We start from the raw sequence: 18917 nt of genomic DNA, 5'->3' as shown, positions 1-18917 counted from the left end.
TTTATTCTTTAGAGAAAATATCAAAATATATTTAATAGCCTTTACCAGGAATTTATGAAGCATAGGAAAGCATGGAATCAAGGAAAAATAATTATTCCCTTTTTACAGCTAATAAATCTAAACTAGAATATTTCAACCATGAGTCAGCTGAACAGACAACTGGGGGGAAAAAAGAATATTTTCACCCTCAGCAAGGAGTCCTCACTGTTGGTTAAATGTTAACGTTTTCCCCTGCAGAGTACAAGGAAAGAGGTCAAACACTTTAGGAATAATCAAATAGTTTAACCTGTGCTAGAGGGGCTTGTTAAACAGAACTTGTCTGTGGTGACAATGTGACAGATTTTCTGGGACTGTTCCAATGCTGTGAACTTATCAACCATCACTGGCCATATAATGAACTTCGTACTTTCATCAGATGCTTGAGCAAAAGAATTTTCTTTTTCTCCTAAAAAACAAATAAACCTGTGGCAAAATAAGTAAATAAAGTTATAATAATTGTTCCAAATAGAATACTGTTTTTAAATTAATATTTAATTTCATCTTTCTCATCACCAGTGGAGATGAGGATTTGGGAAGATTATTTTACAGAGTAAACTATTATTAAAGAATACGTCAATTATAACTTGAAAGTAAGAAACATTTTCCTGAGAGGATGAAATTTGTGACATATTTAGCCATTCAGATCCTTTGGGAAGGTAATAGTGCTGTCATTTAATAAATGCTGTGAGGCAATAGTCTGTTCCTTAGCTTGTGTATACATCCAAAGCCACTTGTAAAGAGAGTCATAGAATTAAAAACAATAATGTTAATGCTATTCAGATACTTCTTTTCTTTTTTTTTAAATTTTTTTATTGTTATGTTAATCCCCATACATTACATCATTAGTTTTAGATATAGTGTTCCATGATTCATTGTTTGTGCATAACACCCAGTGCTCCACAGATACTTATTTTCAAAATAATCTAACCTTAATTGGTACAAAATTTAATTATCCTTAATTTTATAACTAAGGAATAATTTATTTCACACCAAATTTAGTATGGTTATATGTTTCAAGTTAATGCATTGAGTTTAGGACTATACTACCGTATTTGTGCTCAAATCTTGGCTTTAGACTTTTAATCTACTGCAATTATAATCATTTTTATAATCATAAACTTTGCAAGATAACCTCATATTTAAGATCAGTAACCAAAGCTACAGTTTCCTCTATTTACATAAGGAACCAAAAAGTAAATGAATTGAAAATATGCAAGACTCATATTTGTATTTTATTATTTATAACCTCAAAGGTATGATTCTTGACTTGCAATCAGACCACCATAAGGAAAAAGGACATGAAGTATATCAGAAGTTCTAATTCAGAGAGAAAAGATTGTAACTGGATGAAATTCCTCTCATCAAAGCTAAATTGGTTATACTGTCAGATTTCTAATCATTTATTTTTCCACCATCTTTACCTCACCAAGAATTTTTTTCTATTATTTCACTAATTAAAAACGGATGCATGTGTTTATTCAACAAACACTCACGGAATGCCCACCACATACCAGGCACTCTCCTAGGTACTAGGATATCATTAGTAAAACAAAATTCCCAGGCTTTATAGAGCTTATATTTTAGACAGAAGATTGACCTAGTGGAGGAAAGACAGGATGCTCAACAAATAAAAAAAGTAAAAAATGTAAAATAAGTAAAATAATTTTAAATGCTATGGACAAATATAAAACACAGTGTATAGAGCCTGCTGGAGTTAAGGTGGCATGCTCTTTTATATATGGTGTTCAGGGAATGCTTCAGTCATTGGCAATATTCAGGCAGAGGCCTGAAGGTTAGGAGACAGTGAGCCTCATGGATATAGGATAAAAGTCGTCTAGGCAAAGAGAAAAGCAAGAGCAATCAATGGTGCTTATGGAGGAAAGTGTGGGCATGTTTTAAGGAACTGTGAAGAGGCCAGAGCAATAGAGAGAAGTTAAGTGGGGCCTAGGTTGGGGAAAATGGAAGAATATGGCTAGCATGTACTGAAAGTCCTCATAAGGCTATGGTAATGAATTTGTTTTTGCCCAGTGTAAGATGGAAAATCATCTGAGGCAGAGAACTGACATGATTACAATATTAAAGGGATCACACTTGCTATTCTGTTCAGAAGAGCCAGGGTTCACTGATGGATTATGTAAGGGTGAGAAAAAAAAAAGGCATCAAGGATGATCCAAGATGAATTTAGGGAGCTAGTCTTGGGACATACTCCTTTGAAATATATTTTAGATGACAAAGTGTAGATGTCGAGTCAGGAATTGAATACACAACCATGAAGTTTGAAGAGGGATCTGGCCTAGAGATATAAATTTATCAGTTCAGAGATAAAATTCAAAGTCTTGAAACTATAAATACCGACTGGGAAGACTGGGGTGGAGAAAATAAGAGATCTAAGTGCTGAAAACTTGAAATTTTTAAATTTCAAAATTTGGAGGTCAAGGTGATCAGTAAGAACAAGCAAAGAGACTCAGGCAAGTGGCCTGGAAGAAGACAAAGAGAATGTTGTGGTCCAGAAACCATATTTTGAAAGTGGCTCTTGATGAGACACTGTATAGATTTATATATATAATATATATATTTTCATATACTCTTGTGAACTTATACTATACTATAAACTCAAACTTATTTTGTACTGGAATCTCTCATACAACCACATTCATGAGGAGCAAATGCGAGTTTAGACTGTGTCTTAATCTAGTTTGAAAATCCAGCACCTAGGATAGTGCCTAGTAAATAACAGACAATATAAGTATGACATTGGGCAAAGAGAGAGAGATTTAAATTTGGGAGGTATCGACATATTAACATCCACATCAATATCAACATATCAACATCAATTTGGGAGGAATGGGTTAGCAGCAGGTTTGCAATCTATTTTCTCCCTTTACTAGGAGAAACAAAGAAGGAGGTTACCTAGCAAATCTTCTTATAAACATGTTTGCTGTAACATTTCTGACAAATACATTAATTTGCTACTATGAGAGTACCTACCTATGGAATGTTTGATCAGGATTATATCTGTTCTATCTAGAACTGCTTAGGGAAAACAAAACTGAAATGTATGGCTTTATGGGCAATGGCTTTCTAGAAAATACTTGTAATTTCTATAAACAGCTACATATAAAATGGAGATGCTTCATGACCAAAATATCTTCTTTTGTGCACATAATATATGCACATATACTACTTAAATATCTCATACATTAAATCTGAACCAGAGCATTTCCTACTGCTGCCCTGGACAGAGAGCTGTGTTGTCAGTCCCTGACCTTTTTCTGCTTTTCCTGTGCCTCACAATTACATGTACCCTTGAAATTATGAGTAAATGTTGATAGTAGGTATTTGATTCTTTTAAACCTGATTTTATAATCTGATCCTTTGTGTTATCTTAATTATTCTTAAAGGCATGAAACTAGATGAAATAAACTGAATTAGATCATATATAGGATACAAAACCTTGAGGCTGGCCAAACTGTAGAAAATAGGAATAGAAGGAAAATAACACTGAAAATAAATAATGAGATGGGAAGAAAACTGAGATTTAAGATATCCAAAAAAAAAAAGAATAAATGTTTCAAGAAGAAGGAAGTATTCATTTGTATGCAATGTTACTAACAGTTCAAATAAGATAAATGCATAAGATGTTCTTGGGTTTAGAAACACAGAAATTATTGACAAAAGTAGTTCCAATGTAGTGGTAGAGATGGTGGCCAAAGAGAACTTATTTGAAGGGTGAATGGGAGCTGTGGAAATAGAACTAGGGATCTTAGGTGACTCAAGAAATGTAGCTGTGAAAGCAAGTAAGTAAGAAAAATACGTTATTGAAGAAAAAAATTCATGGAGCTTTTAGGTCCTTTACAATATCTAATAGTAGTGAACATTTAAATGCTGTGCTCGATATTGTCTGAATAATTTCTTGCTAGTAAGTGTATTAGGCAAGCATGCCTATCATCAACATTTGATTCCAGAAATAAACAAAAGAGGGTGTTGGAGTGCCTTACCCTCCCCCCAATATCTGTTGTCTTCAAGTCCCAGAAACACAGGCAGCCACTTGATTTCTTCAAGGATCAGGATCTATACTCATTACTAGACCAGAGAAGGTAAAATGAGACCTTAAAGGCACCTTAACTTTCTCACCAAAGCAGTGGGTTCCCCACACTTTTTGCACTGGTGACCAAGTTGTCCCTTAGACAAAGTTCCTCCATACCCAACCCCAAAGCCAAGGGAGCCCCCAAACATCCAAAACCCAAAAGAAAACCCTTTCCCAGAGCTAAGATCATGGTTCCTGTAGTGTTCTTGGTTTTAGACTTCAGATGTTCCTGTTCCGAATCATTCCCTCCTCCAAATTTTGAAATTCTCTTTTACTTTAGGAGCAAGGAAAAATGTACCACTCCCTCCAAGTTTTTCCTGGAGAATAATGGATTTACCTCTTTCCCCATTGTTCACCTTGTTCCCCTTTCTCAGGTCAGTACCATAACTCCCTTAATAGTATGTCTCTGATGAATTACAAACAGCTTCCCAAAGGGGATTGGAATGTCAGGAATATACATAGGCAATCAAGGTCTTAGCAAGGAGACCAGGAATAGCAGCACCCCAGAGAATGCTCTCTCCTAGATGAGTTAGTTAATGAGGTGCTGTTGGAACACTGAAATGCCTAACACCTCCAACTTTAGGGCTGCAAACAGAAAAAGTAAAGTGAGAGAGCAGGTTATAAAGGCTTCTGCCCATGCTCTATTTATTCTTGGATCAAAAATAAAAAATCAGGATCAGAAACTAAAGGCTATTTGTGGCTATTTCAAATTTATACTATTTTTATAAGAAAAGACATAATTCTTTTGTAGTAGCAGGTTAACCACAGAAATTAGAGAAAGGAAAAACCAAAAGCCATCTAATTTCAGCTGCTCATCCCAATTACTCTTCAAACTGTATTATTAGTAAGGTTTGACCCATCTCATTTTAAATTATTCTAGCACCTCACCTCATCACTTGTTTTTGAAAGTGTTTCTCATTTTAATATCTTCACCTTGCAAAATTTCTAATACTCTTCATTATACCTCATCTTTTTTCACACCAGGAAAATACAAATGTAAAGAACTTTGAGAGAAAACAGAGGTCACCACATGGTGAACGGAGACAGGGGACAGAGTTATGAGCCAGCTCCATAATATTTTCCTTTATGAAGTAAATGATACTTAAAACACTGCATTTATCTCACTCCATATTTCAACTCAAAATTTCTAATGGTTGTCTATTGTCACTAGGACAAAATTCAATCTGCTCTGCTTGGGATTCAAGGTATATTGCAGACTTGTTCCTAGCTAATATTTCTATCCTTCATTTCCATTCTTTAATTATAAAGAAAATTTCCACAAATAACAAACCAATCTCTTGACTTTTATTCAAGTAGTTTTTGTGGGATTCTTTTTTTCAAAAATGTGCTTTTTCTGATTATAAAATTTTTTTCAATGTAAAAGAAGTTTTAAACATATACGGTGAATAGTAAAACCAAAAGAAAGAAGGAAGGAAGGAAGGAAGGAACTAAAAAAGAAAATGTTACAAGGACACAGTTAAATCAGAGAAATACAAACTGCCGATTAATATTGAAAGAGAAATGCTTAATATGGCTATTAGTGGAAGAAATGGAAATTATAACTCTAATAACATGCTACTTTTTAACATACCACATTAGTTAAAATTTTTTAAAGAATTTTATTTTACAAATGTATATAATTTCTAAACCAACACCTTATTGATAAATAATTTGCTTATTTAAACATTTTCCCTATGGTACTTTTCCTATCATCTCCCTGGGATTCATTTCTATAGCTGGAAAAAATAGATACATACATGCAATCTATCAGGTTGCCTTCCAGAATGTCTGTGTGAATGCTATACTCCTCACAGGACTTGCATGCACAGTATGCGCACTGCATTACACAAGGTTTCTTGGCCCAAAGTCCTGGGGGATAGGAGAGTAGGGAGGCTAAAATTTGGGCCATGTTTTCTTGCCAAGGCCCAGGCCCTGTTAGAAGTCTGGGTCTTTTTTTCATCTTTGTTATTTTTGTTAATAACACACTGGGACGATCCATCTTCTGTAAGTTCACTGTATCAGAAATGGCTAGCAGAGTTGTACTATCAAAGATGGAAATTTCATTTTCATTGTTACAACTCTTCTTATTCTCTTAATACAGTGAATCATGTCCACATCAGAAACTAGTATGAAGCTATTTTTGCATTCTAATTCTATTTTATATTTTTCTTATATACAACCAATAGTCCCAACACTATGCATACATTGAATAGTGTGTTATCATTAGAAAACTGCCTTTTACCATACTGAATTTTACCTATATATGGTTTGATTGAATATCATCATTATAACATTTTATTATTAATGCAAGCCCCACATCATTTTTCTTCTTTTAAAAAAATGTTTTAACCATTTTTACACTTATTTTTACCAATATGTTTTAGAGTGGGTCAGTTGCAATTTTTATTGCAATTGCATTGTATTTATATTTATAATTTTAGAGAAAACAAAATCTTTATTATATTGTTTGCCTTCTAGGAAAAAAGATTTTCACTCATTAAATTCTTTTTTATGGCCCCCAGTGATATCTTATAGTTTTCTTCATATAAGTCCTACACATTTCTTGTTAAGTTTATTTATAGATCTTTTAAAATATTTTCTATGTTTATTACTATAATCAGTTTTTTATTACATTTTCTAAGAGGTTATTGCTGGCATATAGAAAAGTTATTGATTTTTAAATAATTTTCAACAGGGTTACTCACATATTTTTTGAAGTATGTTAATTTTTCAGGTACTCACCTTAGATTTTCCAAACATACAATTGTATATACCACATGTACTGTCCACAGAGTGCAAGAGCCTAAATGCACAGCCATAATACATCCAGAGATCCATTCATCTTTCCTTAATACATTTCACTTTCAACTTTTCTTTCCAAAGGTTAAATAACATAGCAGTTTTACTGTAACAACAAAACAAAACTCATGTATGATTGTGCTCCTGTAATTTCAATTTATTGTAAGAATAGGTCTGGTGTAATGTAACTGCTGGTAAAAGCCGTTGACAAACAACTAGAGCTTACACAGGGTATTATTTTTCAGTCTGCTCAGAGCCAACTTCACTTTTCTCGGTACCATGTAAACAAAGGAGCCAGCTTAGGAACTCTGGGTCAAAGAGGTTTGCATGTACTTAGCAATCATATTCTGAAAGCACCTTCCAACATTCAACCATTTTATTTTTTTTATTTTTTATTTTTTTTTAAAGATTTTATTTATTTATTTGACAGAGAGAGACACAGCGAGAGAGGGAACACAAGCAGGGGGAGTGGGAGAGGGAGAAGCAGGCCCCCCGCCGAGCAGGGAGCCCGATGCGGGGCTCGATCCCAGGACCCTGGGATCATGACCTGAGCTGAAGGCAGACGCTTAACGACTGAGCCACCCAGGCGCCCCAACATTCAACCATTTTAAATGCCTATATAAGACATACCGTTATGACAATGTTACCACAATTCTGTTAATAATATCACTTCACGTACACCAAACATTCATTCTGTGGTGCCCGTGTTGGGAAGAGCATATGAGCAGATTATCACAACATGAGAAGTGGGCAGATGTCGGCTTGCTCAGTGAGCTACTTAGCCATACTCTCTGTTACACCAAGAGCTTCAGAGCTCACCTGAGAACATATGTGCCAGTTAACTGGGAGCTATGCTGATGGACTGCTCATCAACTCTTCAGTACCAGCTCCCCAGCTGATCTTCCAGGTGATTCTGTGTCCCTTTGCCCGATTTTCATTATATATAAATTATGGATTATACTGATGATTCCTCTGTATTTATTTTTCAAATAAAAATGTATACCTTGGGGGGCACCTGGGTGGCTCAGTTGGTTAAGCATCTGTCTTCAGCTCAGGTCATGATCCCAGGGTCCTGGGACTGAGTTCCGCATCCAGCTCCCTGCTCAGCAGGGAGTCTGCTTCTCCCTCTCTCTCTACCCCTCCCCCCTGCTTATGCTCTCTCTCTCTCTCTCTCGCTCTTTCTCTCAAATAAATAAATAAAATCTTTAAAGAATTGTGTATCTTGGTACAGTAGAAATTCTCATTCCAATTATGTAAATTCCCATAAGTCATTGTTCATACCTCTATTTTAAAACTAGAACACATACTCATTTGTTTTCTAAGTAGCCATTAGGTTGAGCTTCTCAAGGACAGAGATAGGTGTCTAGTTTTTGTATAATATTGGACGCATAATAGGTGCTTCATCTATGATTTTTTAAGGAAACCACGAGACAAGACAACTCAAGGCAGAAGAAGATAAGGGAGCAATTGTCTAAAAACAGGCTAGGTATACAGATTCATTAGGGGTTAGAAAAGGATTTTAGGTATAAAATTTTTCTATCTTAACCATATTTGCTTTGGGATATAAGGAATGAAAGGAAAGCATAGTTTCATGTGGTGGCATTAAGCAGAAAATGTGGCTAAAACCTTTGGACAATTTCTCCTGTAGATCAGCTTGTGTATTTTCAGTGAGCAGCATAAAAAAAGCACATAAACATCTGAAAGAGGCCAATGACAGGTTGAGGTCCCCAAAATGTGTTCTAACAAAGAATTTTTCAGTGATCTCAAAAGTGAGCATACTTGTTTTTGAGCTTTTGAAAAGGGCCATTTGTTTTGTCAGATAAATTACTCACTAGAGCAGTAGGACCTTCTGGGAATTTTAGGTTCTTGCTCTGCCTTACAATAATTTGTATCACAGACATCCAAATTTTAGTCATAGAGCTAAGAAAAACTGAAGAAGCAAATTTGATAGGTCTGGAAATCATATCACTTGAGCTAATAAACAAGCTCACTCATAGATTCATCTTATAGAATGTGCCACAAGTGCGTTACATACAAAACTAGCCTTTTTGACCGTGCTTCCTTTCCCTGACATAAATAACAGACAATATCTGAAGATGGAGATTGTGATTTAGGTTTAAAAAAACACATAGATGGGGCGCCTGGGTGGCTCAATCATTGAGCGTCTGCCTTCGGCTCAGGTCATGATCCCAGGGTGCTTGGATCGAGTCCAGCATCGGGCTCCCTGCTCAGCGGGAAGCCTGCTTTTCCCTCTCCCTCTGCTGTTCCCCCTGCTTGTGCACTTGCTCTCTCTCCCTGTCAAATAAATAAATAAAATCTTTAAAAAAAAAAACAGACACATAGATTTGATTACTAATCACAACTTAGTAAATTTTCTGAGAGGATACTTTAAGTCCTTTCTTCTTGTAGTATAATCTCTATATTCTATGGCTATTGTGACTTCTCATGAGTTTTGTAGGCTCCTCCAGCATTTATCTTTGTTGTCTGAACACAGTATGCTCGAAGGACAGAACAGTCATTTAAAAACACACAGAAGGGGCACCTGGGTGGCTCAGTCGTTAAGCGTCTGCCTTCGGCTCAGGTCATGATCCCAGGGTCCTGGGATTGAGCCCCGCATTAGGCTCCCTGCTCAGCGGGAAGCCTGCTTCTCCCTCTCCCACTCCCCCTGCTTGTGTTCCCTCTCTCGCTATGTCTCTGTCTGTCAAATAAATAAATAAAATCTTTAAAAAAATAAATAAATACATAAATAAATAAATAAATAAAAACACACAGAAATATTTAACTTAATCCAAATTTCTGCAGAGAATTACACTTAGTCTCCTTTCACTTGAATCTATGTTCCCTTGTCTAGAATTCATCACCGAGTTTAAATGTCGTCAGGTCTCCCACAGATCACTGTGGCTTTATGAAATTTCAATATCTGTCAATAGAAAGACAGTATTTTCACATTATCTGTAAAAAGGGCCTGATAAAGAGATTTGGGATCTTAAATTAACTTCACTTACTTTCTGTCTACACTCTTGTGTGACTATGTTCCTTAAAGCAAAAAAAGCAGATGTTGCTTTACAGAAATATTTTTGCATAAATACATTATTTTCACTGAACAGTCAATAATTCACTTCCTCATAGCAACATTCTACCTCCGAATGATAGAACCCATCAACTTTCTGCCGATATGAATATTTTTCACAATAAGTACGTGAATAGAAATTGTCAAAGATTAAATTTAAGTCTTAGGCGATCACCACATCACTCTCAAAGACTTGTGCTATATGAATGAAGCAAAAGAACTTCCAACATCCAAAAAGAGCAATTTTAACAAGGTCAACATGCTTTCTTCAAGAGTAAATCTGTATATATTTGAGGCATAAATCTCAAAACACAAGGTAAGCATTTTAAGAAAATTTCATATGAATGTCAATGTCCCATTAAGGTAAAACTGTCTTTACATTTTTTATTTTCTCTTGTGTTAGATAAAAACAAACTAATCCTAGAAATATCTGTATGAGGTCATTTTCTATAATGCTGGGCTAGGAAACTGGGACTAACTCAGGCTAGAAAAAACTGAAATTGCTGGATAAAATATGAAAACATCTTCTTAAAAGCATCAATGAGTTAACAAAATGGTAAGGAATTACTAGCCAGATCTAAGGGGCAAGTTTGAATCCAGAGAAAAGGGGCAATGATGCTCCTTTTATCTGAAGCCTTTGCCATCTGAGAACTTTGAATTTTGGTTGAAGGGGGCATATAGAAAGGGAAACCGAAATAAAAATTCACGGTCTGCTCAAGGTGGAGGGTCTAATAGGAGATTCTCCTTACATGAAGTTGAGGCTACCGTGGATACACCTTCAAGGTGAATTTGCTATGCAAGTCAGTGAGATTAGCCACTCAAATTAACATTGTCTAAGAGGCCCAAAACACTCAAGACATGAAATTAACTGGATTTCAGATAGAACAGATACTGAACATAAACACTGAAAATCTTCCTTAAAGGAGGGGTTCTCAAGCATGAACAGGCAAAGAATCATATAAGAACTGTTAAAACACAGATTGCTGGGCCTCGACTCCACTTCTTGATTCAGCAGGTCTGGGATGAGGCCACAAAATTTACATTTCTAACAAATTCTCAGGTGATGCTGATGTTGCTGGTCCAGGGACCATACTTGGATATGAATATACCTTTATCCTAGGCCTCAAATGATTATTTACACACACACACACACACACATACACACACACACATACTTGCAAGGATAATGAGGAGCATATGATGAAAGAAAAACAAGCACTCAAGGAAACAGATATGATGAGCAAAAATCAAAAGCAGAGCTTCAAGACTTTAAATACTGGAATTATCATTCACAGATCCTGAAGTGACTAATTTAACATCTATGGTTTAAAAAAAATAAAAGCCAATCAAAATATCCTTAGGAAATTGTAAATAGTGATATCACAGATATCACTAAAGAAATCCAAGTAGATAGTCTGGAAATGAAAAAGAAAGTAAATGAATGGGATTAACAACAGATCAGATGAAGGGAGAATTAGTGAGCTGGTATATATGTCAGAAGGAAGAATCTACATCAGAAGTGAGGAAATTAAATTTCACAGGCAAATCCTGGCCCACTGCTTGCTTTTGTAAATAAAATTTTATTGAAACACAGCCATGGTCATTTATTTATGTATTGTCTATGGCTGTCAGGTCCTGAACTGGATTTAGGGGAGCAAGAAATCAAGGAGACAAAATTTAAGGAGGCATTCACTCTCAAATTCATGTAAGTGCCAATTTTGCATTTGCTCAACACTGAGAGTAAGTGCCTTCTTAAATTTAATCACTACGCACTCCTGCTCCACACTCATCTTGGTCTTGATAGGAGGCATGAGAGGGCCATCTGAATGGTAGCTATATGGAGCTGTTTGTTTTTTCTATAATACCTATAATTTCTGCAATTTTCTGTATTTCAATTTCAAACTATTTTTTTTTTCAAAATATTTTTAAGAAATGCCCTTCTAGGGGCGCCTGGGTGGCTCAGTCGTTAAGCGTCTGCCTTCGGCTCAGGTCATGATCCCAGGGTGCTGGGATCGAGCCCCACATCGGGCTCTCTGCTCCGCGGGAAGCCTGCTTCTCCCTCTCCCACTCCCCCTGCTTGTGTTCCCTCTCTGGCTGTGTCTCTCTCTGTCAAATAAATAAAATCTTTAAAAAAAAAAAGAAATGCCCTTCTAGGGATGCCTGGGTGGCTCAGTTGGTTTAGCATCTGTCTTTGGCTCAGGTCATGATCCCGCCGTCCTGGGATCAAGTCCTGCATCAGGCTCCTTGCTCAGAGAGGAGTCTGCTTCTCCTCTGCCTGCTGCTCCCCCTGCTTGTGCTCTCTCTCTCTCTGACAAATAAATAAAATCTTTTAAAAAAAAAAATGCCCTTCTAAATTGGGCCACAGAGGAAATAACAAAAATTATAAACATTTTAAACAACAATAATGAAAATACTACATATCAAAACAAGTGGGATGAAGTTAAGACAATATCTTAATGCATATATTAAAAAGTAGAAAAGATAAATATAAGACAAATATAAGTGATCTGAGCATCTGTGTTATGGAGTGGCACATCTGATGATGTAGCCATTTTACTCCTGGGGTTATAGTCTTTAGGAAACTGTGCCCATGTGCCCAAAGATATATGTACAAGAATGCATATGGCAGCATTATTATACTATACAGCTATAAAAATGATTGGACTATAGCAACAAGCAACAACACAAAAAAATCTCACAAACATAATATTGTACAAAAGAGGCAAAGGGAAAATAATATATACCATATCACTCCATTTATATAAAATTCAAAAACAGGCAAAACTAAGGCAGAATTAAGAACTGCCTCAAGGTAAGGGGCAAGGGTTATGATCAAAAAGGTACATGAAGTAAATTTCTGTGGTTCTTATAATAGTTTATTTCCTAAGACAGGTGAAGATCACATAATATTTACTTCTTAATTATTCATTAAACCATGCATTATTTTTATGTACTTTTCTGCATATATTTCACATTCTTTAAAAAAATGTTTAAAAAAGGAAAAATCATATATGGGAATTGACTGAATAAAAGAGGATTAAGATAATAATTCTTCCATCTAACTACAAACTTTCATATATTTCTGAAGTTGCATGCTATTAGGACATCAAATTGTCTAACAATATTTTGTTTACTAAGGTTCTTGAGACACCTGCTTCTGTGAACCGAATGTATATGGTAGTCAGTTGAATAGGTCATTTTAATAAATGTGGAAAAAATCACCTATTATTATGGAAAATAAAAAATGTACACAAAAGTAGAGAAAATAGCATAATGAAAACATATGTATCACTCACCCAGCTTCAACATCAATCAGTATTTTACACATCCAGGTTTATTCACTTTGTTCTAATTTTTTCTCTGAAGATTTTTAAAGTAGAAAACCCAGATATCGTGTCATTTGTAAATACATCAATATTCCATTATAACAAATAAAAATAGATTATAAAACATCACTGCCATGCCACATTATCACACCAAAAGTTCTAATAATCCTTTAATATTATCAGCACCTGTCTAATTGTCCTTGATTATTTCACCAATAATTTTTTTAAAGATTTTATTTATTTATTTGAGAGAGAGATAGAGCATGTGAGCATGGGGCCGGAGCAGAGGGAGAGGAGCAGAGAGAGGGTGAAGCAAGCTACCTCCTGAGCAGGGAGCCCCACACGGGGCTTGATCCCGGGACTCCAGGATCATGACCTGAGCCAAAGGCAGTCGCTTAACCAACTGAGCCACCCAGGGAACTCATCTCACCAATTTTTATGATTGTTTTCTTTGAATCAGGATCTAAATAAGGTCTACACATTGCATTTCACTGTTAGGCCCTGAAGTCTTTTCTGAAGCAGCCCGCTACCTTTTTTTTTTTTTTTTTTTTTAATGTCATTGATCTATTATGGAAACCTGATTATTTACACCATAGAATGTCTCTCATTCTTGTTTTGGCTGTTTTCTTGTAGTGCTGATAATGTTTTTCTTTAGTGGCCTGTTTTTTGTTTTTCTTTTTGGAAGTATACAAACTTACCTTTCAATCTTCATAGTGTTCATGTGCAGAAACTCCAATGCTTTTCTGTGGCAGTGTCATCCCACTAGAGTATACATAAAAACTCAGTTAACACCTTAAAAGAAATTAAAGATCACTTTCAAAAACATTCATTCAGTTGACAATGGTAAAGTCCAAACCATCTATTTGATGCGATAATAATTGCATTACTATATATCTAAATCTAATTACAGAAAAGACTTAAAAATTAATGGACTTTTGAATTCATTATTTTTAAGATAATGAACTCTTTTCCAATTAACTATCATTCCTGAACCCTAAATCAATCTTCTCTGTGCACTCAGGAAAGTCTCATTTGCAGCACAAATCTCTTATTTTATAGAGTAGGGTTTCTCATTTGTAGACCACTTAATGTGTTTTCATTGCATTCATAGGATACCAATTCTAGATAAATTGAGAAACAGGATTATCACAAGCTCTTAAATAATAAAATTAATGACCAGATTTAAATTAACAATATTTAGAATATTTTGTATCAGTGAGATGGATGATATTATTTGAAAATTTTCACCAACTTATTTGTATTAAGCCTAATAATGAATATCATGAGTTATGGATCAAGTCCTGTATCCAGTTAGTTATTTATTTATTCTTCATTTCTACCAAATCAGAAGTTCTTAACTAACAAATATACATCACTCAAAATGAGTTTGAATGTTTTGTGTCTCTGTCTTATAGTTCTGGCTATTTGTGTCAAACACAAAATTACATTCAAATTTTTGGGAGACATACCATGTCCTATGTGCTAAAAGATGCTAAATTGATTCCTACAAAACGTTCAAAAGCTTTTGAACTATTGGGAAAGGACATAGTGGTAAATATAATATATGCCTCTTTTTGTATTTATTTATAGAAAATATTTTTTCATGTTCTGTGGCAACATTTAAATCTCTTTAAAAATATATCACAGTGTGTCATTCATTTTTTTATCTGACAAGTGAAGAATTCAAGAGCTGAAAAAGAATCATATTCTTGGCAATTGAGCTATATGCACCAATTTAGACTTCTTAAGAAATCTTGTTGTCTTATCATCATTATTAACATCATGTTGTCACTAAAGTAATAAATTCAGACTATTCAAGTTATTAAACATATTTTTGAGAGATGTCACAAAGCAAAAGTGCCCGGGATCAGAGAAACAGACCTTAATCTTTTATGGGTGCTGTGAATCTTTAAAGAAATCCTATCCCTCATTTGAAAAGCTCCCAGGAGCAACTTTCACCTCGACAACTAACATATTTCAGAGGAAAAAATTGCGTGTTATTTTCACTCTAGCCTATATCTTTGAATAGCAACCTGAAAAGTCAGACATTCAATGGTCATGATTACCCACATTCAGAATGTTTTCTATTTACTTGAACATTAAATCCAGATTGGGCATATTGTAATTATTGGCTGAATAGAAACAATATTTGACATTTAAATGCATACTTTTTATTTGCATATCAAAACCATACTTATGACAAATATAGTGATTCCTGCTTGTTATTGCTACCAAAACCTCTATCCACTGAGGGAGGACCTAGCTTAAGAAGGGAAGGAACGGTCCAAAATGCTAAGCTCTGCTTCCAAGGAATACCGTTAGTCATTAAATTCATTTGTAAAAGATTAATTGGAAACTTAGTCTGTGTTAGGTTCTAAACATCAAGAATAGAAGCAATTGTAAACATTAAGGATAGAAACTCAGAGTTTGGCAGCTTACATTCTAATAGAGAGAGTATATACATAAGCAAATATGTGTGATGAAATATTTAAGGTGCTTGATCAAAATTTCCATAAGGTACAAAAAGAGCATCAATGCAAGCAAAACCAATTCTACCTGGGGAAGGCAGGGGAAAAGGAAAGGATTCACACAGAAGGAGACATAAATGAAAGTATCAATTGGATTTGGCATCAAGGAAGTCAGTTATCTGCATAAGAGGAATTTTTTAGATTTTAGGTAAGGGAAAAAGTCAAAATGTAGTTGGTGAGGAGTAAATAGAAATAATCAAGAAATATAAGTTATTCTTTCAATAAATTTGGTTCTGAAAAGAAAGGAAGAAAAAAACCTTTATTCAGTCATAGTTCAAAAGATTGTTGTGTATTTGCCCATACACTAACTGGGAATGGATTTACATTGGGACTTTTCTCTACTCATTAAGCAAAATATTGACCAAAGCACAGATAATTGTTCTTCTATAATGTATACCGTTGATACCTATCTGATTTTATCTCCTTCCACTGTCTCTTTTACACATTATGTTCCAGTCATACAGATCTTCTCTCTCTTGCATGGGAAGGCCCAAATTTTGCTTGCCACAGTATCTTTGCATGAGCTTGTCCTTCTATCCCCACATGGAGGCAAGCTATCTATTTCACATGGCTGCTTCCTTCTTCTTGTCACCTAGAATCTGGGTGACAAGAAGCCACTTAAAAGTGGCTCCTCAAATTCTTAATCTCAGGAAACAAACTGAGGGTTGCTGGAGTGGGGGTTGGGGTGGAAGGGATGGGGTGGCTGGGTGATAGACACTGGGGAGGGTATGTGCTATGGTGAGCGCTGTGAATTGTGCAAGACTGTTGAATCATAGATCTGTACCTCTGAAACAAATAATACATTATATGTTAAGAAAAAAAAAAAAGAAGAAGATAGCAGGAGGGAAGAATGAAAGGGGGGAAATTGGAGGGGGAGACGAACCATGAGAGACGATGGACTCTGAAAAACAAACTGAGGGTTCTAGAGGGGAGAGGGGTGGGAGGATGGGTTAGCCTGGTGATGGGTATTAAAGAGGGCACGTTCTGCATGGAGCACTGGGTGGTATGCACAAACGATGAATCATGGAACACTACATCAAAAACTAATGATGTAATGTATGGTGATTAACATAGCAATAAAAAAATTTTTTAAAAAAGTGGCTCCTCAGTAAAATCTAACCTAACATCTCCATATATATCACCACATTTCCAGTTACCTACCATCACATCCAGCAGGGATTATCAAACATTATTTAATGATCTATAAGCATGGGCACCAATGAGAAGGGACATAGGCTATAGACAACAAGGATAAATGTATTGGTGCATAATTGCTGGACCCATAACCTGACAACATTAAGTTCTCTATTCTCTGCAGAGCATTTATCACTATCTGAAATTAATCTTGACTTGGCTTTTATTTGCCTCCTCCCAAAGGATCTAAGCTCTATGAGAGCAAAGCTTTCTTCACCACTAATAAATAAAATTTGGCGCATAACCAGTTTTAAATATGTACTGAATGTGTACCTGGTTTTGCTCTGGAAAGTACTGCTCTGAATGATATCTCTACAGTTTCAGTTTATGTGCTGTTAGCAATAGTGTTAGATTATCACATGCAGGAAAATGTTATTTTGTTACCATTTCAGGGAAAACTCACTAAATTAGCCAGACAGATTACTAAACTTTGCTTAAAAAATGGACAGTACCAAAGCATCAATGTCTCCCTACCCTTGTTGACAGCACCTGACAGACTCAGTAAGTTCTGACCAGTCCACAGACACTGTCCACTCCCAATAAAGACCACCAGTGGGCATGGACCACATGTTGATAAACACTTTTGTAGAGGAAGGTTTGACTGCAGGTCAGTAAATGTCCAAATTTCTACCAGTGTCAAAATAAGGATTTTCAGACTAAGTTTTATATTTTTCTTATATGAAAGATAAAACCTTAGAAAATAGTAAGATTAAGTTCTTCAAAATGGTATGGAAAAGACAATAAATATAGTCAGAAGGCTCGGCAAACTTTCTAGAAATTTTAATAATGATTACAAGAGTTTAGATTCAACCTACACATGAGGGCAGTGGTCACAGATTTCACCAAATGCTTACAAAGTACCAAATGCTCTCCTGAATTTTCTTCATGTGTGAAATAAGGATAAACATACCTACTCCATGGGTTGCTGTGAGGAATAATAAAATGAAAGTGAAGAGTTTAGCATAATGCCTGGCAATTTACTAATTGCTCGGTAAATTTTGTTATCAATAACTGTTTCAGAATTATATATATTATATATATGAAATATAGCTCTAACAGCTCTAGGAGATTGTGATCTTATTATTCCAGGAATGTCCTAGAAATCTTCCTATCTTCCCACTCAAAAACTGGGTAAGAGATGTGAATCCAGTTCTGTATAATAAAGCACCAGCCCCCTTCAGCTTTCAGTCTTCCTTAAAGTAATAACTTAAGGAGAAGTCAGTTAAAAAGTTGATAGTGACTGTGAAAACTCTTCTTCCAAACTAACATCCCAAACTCCAAAAAACTATGAATCTAATTATGAATATATGTTGTATGAATTATAAATATAATTATAGAATTATGAAGCTAGATAGGGATTCACAGTACAATCACCTAGTTTTCCTGGTGAGCAAAGAGCATCTCAGAGATTAAGCCATTGGCCAAGATTCCTCTACCTACTTTCATTCAATCCAGTATCTATTGAGTATTTACTATGCCCAAGTTAATCTGCCTGCTATTACAAGAAATAAAACATAAACAAGGCATAAATTGTGCTTCCAAGTAGTTCACAGTAATGAGAGAGGAGAAAACACAAGTATCAAAAAATGTTAATAGGATATATGATATAGACTGTCATAAAAAAGGACCAAAGAAGGTGCTCTAGTGGATCAAAAAAGAGATTGCTTCTGCTTGGACGCAAGACAGGAAAAGATTTTTTTAAATGAACTTGCCAATGAGCCTTGAATGCTATCTTAGCTTTCACCATGTGTGAATGAAAGCCATGAGGATCCTTCTAGTTGAAAGGTCAACAGAAACAAAGGAGGCCAGGGAAAATTAAAGGCAAATTCAGAGGCCATAGGGCTTCCAGTGTGATTTGTGCATTGGATGTAGGA

At 35.4% G+C, this 18917-nt stretch overlaps 1 long non-coding RNA gene across 1 annotated transcript in view; it reads right to left on the bottom strand.

Moving 5' to 3' along the window:
- Positions 1-18917, bottom strand: part of LOC144381283 (uncharacterized) — a 274594-nt gene that overhangs the window by 178079 nt on the left and 77598 nt on the right. The window contains exon 2 of the long non-coding RNA XR_013446189.1: positions 14020-14083. This is a non-coding gene — a long non-coding RNA (uncharacterized LOC144381283). The remainder of the gene's footprint in view (positions 1-14019; positions 14084-18917) is intronic.

Source organism: Halichoerus grypus, chromosome 3 (assembly GCF_964656455.1).
Source record: "Halichoerus grypus chromosome 3, mHalGry1.hap1.1, whole genome shotgun sequence".
In the NCBI taxonomy this organism is placed as follows: Eukaryota; Metazoa; Chordata; class Mammalia; order Carnivora; family Phocidae; genus Halichoerus; species Halichoerus grypus.
The sequence above is the reverse complement of the archived record's forward strand: the minus strand, read 5'-3'. Positions and strand labels throughout refer to the sequence as shown.